The 7,315-nt window shown below is 56.2% G+C and overlaps 1 long non-coding RNA gene across 1 annotated transcript; it reads left to right on the top strand.

Annotated features, from left to right (window-relative positions):
- Window positions 1-786: 786 nt before the first annotated feature.
- LOC309451938 lies at window positions 787-2,262 on the top strand. The gene is made up of 4 exons (XR_014186361.1): window positions 787-879; window positions 1,455-1,539; window positions 1,929-2,044; window positions 2,216-2,262. It is a non-coding gene; the product is annotated as an uncharacterized lncRNA (long non-coding RNA).
- Window positions 2,263-7,315: the final 5,053 nt, after the last annotated feature.

Here is a 7,315-nt window from a genome sequence, read left to right as displayed (position 1 = left end):
TGGTGCAGCTGGTGACACCTCCAGCAGTGACTGGAGCTGGTGCAGGACCAAGCCAATGCACACGGCAGGAACGCCAGGCTCAAGGGCTGCAGTCCCTGCTGCTGCTCTCCAGTCTGCTGCTGATCTGCACGGGAACCGCCAGCTTCACCAGCCTTTTCTTTATCTGCTCTGCAGGAAGATGAAGGCGCTGAAGGCATCGACCCTGGTGCTTCTCGGTCTGTTCTCTTTCGGTGAGTCTCTGCAGAGCTCCAACCTGAGGACGGTGCTTTAGGAGGCACTCGGGGCTCCATCCTGCCCTGTTCCGCTTCCCCCACTGTGAGCAGAGGAGCTCAGCCAAGAGCAGAAAGTCCCCACAGAGCTGTGCCGGTCCCTGCTCCAGCGGGACGGGTGTGGGTGAGGAAGGGCTGAGCCAGTTCCCTTCAGCCCAGGGAGAGGCCGTGGCTGAGCTCTCCTGCCCCAGGGGCTGAGAATCTTCTGCAGGACAAGGAGCACAGTCCAGGGCAGGGAACGTCTGTCTATTGCGGAGCCCATACGCCATGATGGCCACTGTCAAAGGCAACAAGAGGAGAGACAACTATGGCACTCGGGAGAGACACAGAAAGGGGAGCGGGCAGGCCGAGGCACAGCCCAGCCTTAGACTGAGTTCTAAGCTCTGGTTTGTGTCTGACAGGTGTTTACCATGTGGGACAACTCGGCACCTTAACCCTCTGGAGCGCTGCACCAGAGATAGGAGACCTCAGCGCAACCCTGTCCCTGCCCGTCCAGCTCCGTAAGCTCCAGGAACAGCTTTATCATCTGCGCTGGAGCACAAAGGATGTCACTGAGCGGGCTCTGCAGGAAGGACTGAAGCAGGCAAAGCTCCCAGGCTTTACCGGACGGGTAAGGGCACAAGGCAGAAGGATCTGCTCAGGGGTTTTATCCTCCCTCCGTCCGCATGTATCCTACTCCATTCCTGTCACAGCCAACAGGCTGGTGCTGCTGGAACAAGTGCTGCCATGGCCACGCTTCCTTTTCCTGTTGCTCCACACTTCCTTATGGGGAAGAGAGAGCGTGATGGGAATGACAGCCATCTGAGTCGGACCTTCCTCTGCGCCCAGATCTCGGGTCCTCCTCAAGGGAGGGCTGGAAATAAAGAATGGTCTCAGAGGTCCAGAGTTAAGCCAGGCCTATCTCATGCCCAGAAGGCTTGTCTGTCCGTGCTGCCTGGCCTGGGGCCTCTCCACAGGAACAGCCCCTTCCCGCAGCTCCAGCATTCAGAGCACTGGAGTGAGCAGCCCCCCATTTCTGATCCCAACAATCACAGCAGAGCAAACCTGGGAGGCTTCCAGGCAATGTGGGCGTTCCCTCCATCTGAAACCGGCCTTGTCCCCGCTCACCTTGGCTGGCCTTGCAGGGTCCTGCTTGCCCCGGTCCTTCTCCTTCCAACAGGCGCTCTCCTTTGTGTTCCTTCCCAGGCTGTTCACGAGATCATCAATCAGGCTTTGGAGAAGCTGGAAGAAATGCAGGTCCCGATGCCGGATTATGCCCTGAAATCAGCAGGTACTGTGACATTGTACAAACAAACCAGTTCCAAAGCGCCTCCTGTCCAGATTGACAAGATGGGCATTGGAACGTGCCCAACGGTAAGAGAGAAGGGGTGAGAAGTCATGGGTCACCTTGTGCCCTAAAAGTGTCCCCACTGACAGAGCCTGTAATGGGCCAGTCCCCATGGGAAGCACAGAAAGGCTGGTTCACATTCTTGCCTATTTCCATGGCCAAATATGACAGTTTGATGACTCCCTGCCATCTGTTCCAGAGGGGTCGTGCCAGCAAGACAGAGGGGAACCCACTGTAGGACATGGATGACAACTGAGAAGCCTTTTCCAAGTCAACAATGTAATATTCCTCCTGACACTGCCTGGTGATCATGCTCATGTTTGAATTTCCAGGGGCAGCCGTCATTCTTTCCAAGACTTCTCCATCCCTCCGGACTGCCAAAGCAAAGGTGTTCTTGTATTCCCTGCCAGTGATGGATTACATGAGATCTCCTGAGCTGATTCTGGAGGTAGAAGCACCAAGAAGCAGTAACACAAAGGCTGGGAGAATGAACCACACATGCTGCTCCAAGTGTCCTTCCCACCTGTCTTTGCTCCTCGAAGCTTCTTCTCCTGCCCCCTTCTCTCATGGACCTGCTCTCCTCCTGTGTCTCCCTGCTGAGTGTTTCTTGTCCTTTCAGACGGACAATCATCCTGGCAACTGCTGGCCCTTCCCAGGGAGTCAGGGACACGTGTTCATCAAGCTGTCCGTGCCGGTCGTTCCCAGAGCCGTCACCATGGCCCACGTCTCAGGGACAGCGTTCCATGCAGAAAGCATCTCCGGAGCTCCCAAGGACTTTGCTGTCTATGTAAGTGATTTCTCTGGAGTCGGGGGCAGGCGGTTGCACAGCATTGCTAAGCAGGGGGTGAAGATGGGTCAAAGATTCTGGTGGCCTGAAGCTTCCTCCTGTCTCTCAGAACAAACAGGCTCCTTGGTGCTGCTTCCTTCCCATTGTATTCCTCTTTTATTCAATGTACCACTCAAAAAAAAATCTCCTGCGGCAAGCTGCTACTCCAGGAGCCACAGGGAAAAGGAGCTGGACAGTGCATGGTCCTAAACCTTCCTAAATCTTCCAGGTCCTAAACCTGTCTTCCAGTCCCAGTGCATTCGTGACCCTCAGGTCACCTCCCTCTCACTGGGATCGTCTGCTCCTTTTCTGACTGCCAGCCTGGACTCGTTGAGTGGGCAAGTGTGACGTGCTGCCCACCTACAGTTTCTCATCTTGTCCTTGTGCTCATGGTCCTTGGACTCCATAGCTGAAATAACCCCATACTTCACTGGCTGAAGTTCAGTCTCCCATGGTGCACCAGACGCTCTGTTTTCTCCATCCATCTTTCTGTAGGGCTTCAAGGAAGAACACGAGGAGCAGGGAACGTTCCTGGGACAGTTCACTTTCCAGGCAGCACTGAATCCCAGTCAGACCTTCCAGCTGAAGGTACGGGGACACAGAGGGAGGGGAACTGCAGGAGAGGAGGAGAAATGCGGCTGGATGGGGAGAGGCTTCCCTGCCAAAGGGTACAGGCAGCCCTGTCCTTGAGCGAGTGCCACGCTGCCTTTCTTCCATGCTGCGGCTTTAACTTCCTGGTGGCGCATGGCTGGACTGCCATCCTCTCTTTCATTTTGGGGTTAAACTTAGAAGTGCCACAGTTGAAGCTGGAATCAGCTTGACTGTCTGGACCCCAAGTGCACACAAGCAGCTGCATCCCATAGGATGCAGGACTGCTGGTCTGCCAGTTAGAGACCAGAAATACTGGGCTTCCTGAGGGTTCTGTTGGTGCTGGCAGTGAGTAGTGACAGGGAGGCCATTCTGTTTCCGTGGCTTTCTAGAGAAGGCAACGAGACGTTATACTGACCCCAGCACTGGGTCTTCTGACTGTGGAAGCCTGTGCCCCAAAGCAGGCGAGAGCTTTCCAGTGTATTTGCTGAGGCACCTGGTCGCTGCTTCTTCCTTTGCTGTTCTCATGGCCCAATGAGTGAACATCTGCACCACGACAGGTCAAAAGCCCCGTGGGGCAGCAGGAAGGAAGCTGCTGATCGAGGCCGTCGCTGCGGCACTTCTGTCTGTGCTCACGGGCCAGAGAGGAAAAGGCGACTCATTTCTTCTTGTCCTTGCAGAACGAGCTCCCTGGGGTCGTGAATTACATCAGGCTGCAAGTGCTGAGCAACTGGGGCCACCCGGACTACACCTGCCTGTACCGGTTCAGGGTGCACGGTGATCCGCCCAGAGATGGGGGAGACATTCCTGTTTCTTCTATCAATAAATTCCATTAATGTTCACCCAGTCGAGTTCCCGTCTGCTTTGCCTGTGATGCTGCCTGGTCCTCCCTGAGCTCACTGGAGCTCCCTGTCCTGCTCTAAACCCACCAGCTTATGGGAGACCTCAGGAGTACACAGAAAGATTTTCCTAATTAAAAGAAACGGGAAAACTCAGTCACAAATCTGCAGAAAGCCTGACATCCACACTCTTGCTGCGACACAGGAACATCAGCAAAGCCCTGCCTGGACACCAGAGATTAAATTAATGGACAGTTGTCCTATGCAGGAAGCAACTAAGGATCGACTGAGTGGAACCATCTGTTGTTACCTGCTTTCACAAGAGGCACGTGCAGCTTCAGCTGCCATCTTTCAGTCTGTTGCCGATGAGAAAATGGAAGTGTGTGTTTTTGTAAGAAGGAAGCCTTAATTGGAAAGTTGGTTCATGGACTTATTTGCCTCTCTGGGCACATCTCGAGTTAATAGCCCAGGAACTGTTACAGAGTGATGAGCAAAGCAACCCCAGGACACTTAAGAGATCCCATACCCACACCAGTTTGTCCTTCCTTTTGACCCCAGCTCCCCAAGGCAGGAGCAGGCAGGGCAGTCGTGCGCTCTGGCCGCACCAGGGAGGAGAGAGCAGGACCAGCGCTTGGCAGCCGGGGCTGGGAACAGCAATTTGTGCTCTGAGCTGGGGCTTAGTCCATGTGCAAGCCCAGCACGGGTCCAGATACCAAACTGAAGGTGTCGGTTCACCCCCGGTGCCACACACACGGCACCTTCTTCCATCGCCTCCTCTGATGAGCTGTTTTGCAGCCCCTTCCAGCTCAGCCCAGCTCAGACACCTGCACTCTGGCTCAGGGCTGCCTGGGGCTGGTGACCCTCGGGGCAGCAGCAGGAACCGCTCTGACCCTGGTTGGGGGGCTGTCTCTGGGCTGAGCCCTCGGGCCCAGGGCTGCTGAACTGGTGCTGAGGTCGACAGGTCCCCATGGCCTGTCCGTGCTGGGAGACACCTGCTCCTGCAGCACGCCTGGTTCTGATCCTGATCCTCATCCAGAAGTACACTTTAGTTTTTTTGGTTTTTTGTTAAAACTGACGTTAATTCAGGTAGAGGCAGAGGGGAGATATAAGCAGGGGCTTTTAGTCTCTATAGGGACAGACAGAGGCTGCGGTGGGTCCTGGAGGAGCTGGGAAAGGTGCCTGGGAGCAGGGAGAGCACGGGGAGATGGGGACAGAGGGGCAGACAGAGCAAAGAGCCGGTGCTGGCACTGAGGACACTGCTGCTGTGCAGGTGCTGCTGGGGTCACAGCCCCAGAGCAGTGACAGACATGAACGGGCCACTGGCTTGTGCTGGTCCCCGGTGGAGCAGAAATCCCCCTGCAGCCTCTGGAGCTCCACGCAGGAGCAGTGTCGCCACCACGACGGTCCTTTCTGCACCCCCTTGTTCTACCCCACGGACGTCGGGCTCAGGTCCCACACGATCCAACACGTCCTCACCAACCACCGCTCCCCTTCCCGCCCTTTGATGTCACACACAGACAGTTGCCCGCAGTCCATGGGCCGCCCCTGTGAAACATTCATGAAATGTCACAACACCCCGCTGAGCTCCTGGAGCCTGTGGCTTTGGGCTCCGTCTGTTCCGTGGCCACTCCGGACAGCACTGGTGTCTGTTCATGGGGTCACGGGCACCAAACCCAGCTCAGGTGGGAACCGAGAGTGTCCCGTCGTGTTCAGGCCCAAAGCGCCATCTGTAGCATCTGCCCACCCCTTTGAGTGCCCAGAGCCTCCTTCTTGGGGCCGAATCCTCATGTTTAGGGTCCCAACGTGTCTTTTATCACCCACGGCCTTTGTTTAGAGCCCACAATGTCATTTTCAGGTGAAGCTCGTTGCCTGGCAACAACCACCCAGAAGTCTATGGGGAGTCAGTAGACCCAGGACAGCCAATCACACTTGAGGAGGTGGGGCAAGTCAAGTGATTGATATGTAAGCAGCCAATCAAGCTTTGAGGCCTCCAGGAAAGTTGGCGAGAGTTGAACAAACTGGGCAGCGCTCAGGGCCGGGCTGTGCTGGCTACACCAATCACATCTGGTGGGAGTGCAGTACATAGATGATTGACATGCAGACTGACCCATCACTTGATAGGAGTAGCCAATGGGAAATCCCAGACAGCCAACCAGAGGAAACAGGGCCTCAGGAAAGGCGGAAAATGTGGGGGGAGTAACCCCTCAGGCAGCCAATCAGAGAGAGCATCACTTCAGAGCAGGGTGGGCCCCAAACCAGGGCAGAGCCAATCAGCTGCAGGATCAGCTCAGGGGAGGAGACTGACAGCCCTCCCGACCAATGGTGTCGCAGCCCAGGCTGAGCTTTGCCGTGGCCACCCTGGAGCTGCCCCACGGCTGAGCAGCCCCCGGCCCAGCCCTGGGGCCCTTTTTCCTCCCTCTGGGGCCCTGGGGCTGTTGTTGCTGCCTCTGGCTCAGGTGTGCGTGGGCTGCTCTGGCCTTGTTCTCCTGGGCGGGGGAGGGGGCAGGGGGCGCTTGCTGGAGAGGAGCTGCTGGGGCTGGAGCTGGAGAGAGCAGGAGAAGGGGAAGCAGCTGGAGGGTGAAGTGCAGGGATCCCCACAGCTGCTGCTGCAGCTGCACAGAGACAGCTGCCCCTCTGGGCGAGGAAGAGTCCCTGTGAGCAGCCTCAGCAGAGCAGATCACAAACGTGCCCCGCAGGGTCTGTGTCAGTGAGGAAAATTACTGTACGGCCGTATAGTGTGTGTGTGTGGTGTGTGTCCGGGAAGCCTCGTGGTGTAGGAGCTGTCAGACACCGACGTGTTCTCTTAGGTGCAGGATGGGCGAGCGACTGGAGCTACAGAATAGGAGGGGAGGAGAAGACAGACAGACAGAAGTGCCTCAACTCCACAGCTTGCCTGGCAGTGCAGAGAGCAGGAAGTGTGGTGACTCCTGGGCCCTTGGTGACATTTCACCCTGTTTTGTGTCCCAGTCCCTCCCTGCTCCCTCCTCTTTCCTGCTGTGCCCTTCTTCCTCTTCATCTCTTCTCCCTCTGTCCCTCTGCTGCTTCCTCACCTATTCCTCCACCCTTCTGAATCTCTGTGCAGGGTTTCTCGTATCTCCCTCTCCGTCTCCACCCCTCTGTGTTCTCACCATCCCTGGTTTCTCTTTGTCGTCATTCTGGTCTGTTGCTCTGTCCTGCTCCGTGCCCCATCATTTCTCACTGTATCCCTCTGTCCTGCTCCCTGCATCTATTCCTGCCCCTCTTCTTTTTCACTCCCTCTCCATCTTGCTGCCCACCCCAGGATTTTTTCCCAATCTCTATCCTGCCCCCAACCCTTATTGTTCTTTCTCTCTCCTGCTCCCTCTCTGTCTTTCTGCCTGTCTTCCCTTTCCCTGCTGCTTCTTTCTCCATCTCTGTCCAGATTACTGCCCCTTTGCCTTCTTGATGTCTTTCTGTCCTGGTTTTCTTTCTGTCTTCCTTGCCTGTT

The sequence above is a fragment of the Streptopelia decaocto genome (genome assembly GCF_964273445.1).
Source record: "Streptopelia decaocto genome assembly, contig: HAP1_SCAFFOLD_51, whole genome shotgun sequence".
NCBI lineage: Eukaryota > Metazoa > Chordata > Aves > Columbiformes > Columbidae > Streptopelia > Streptopelia decaocto.
The sequence above is the reverse complement of the archived record's forward strand: the minus strand, read 5'-3'. Positions and strand labels throughout refer to the sequence as shown.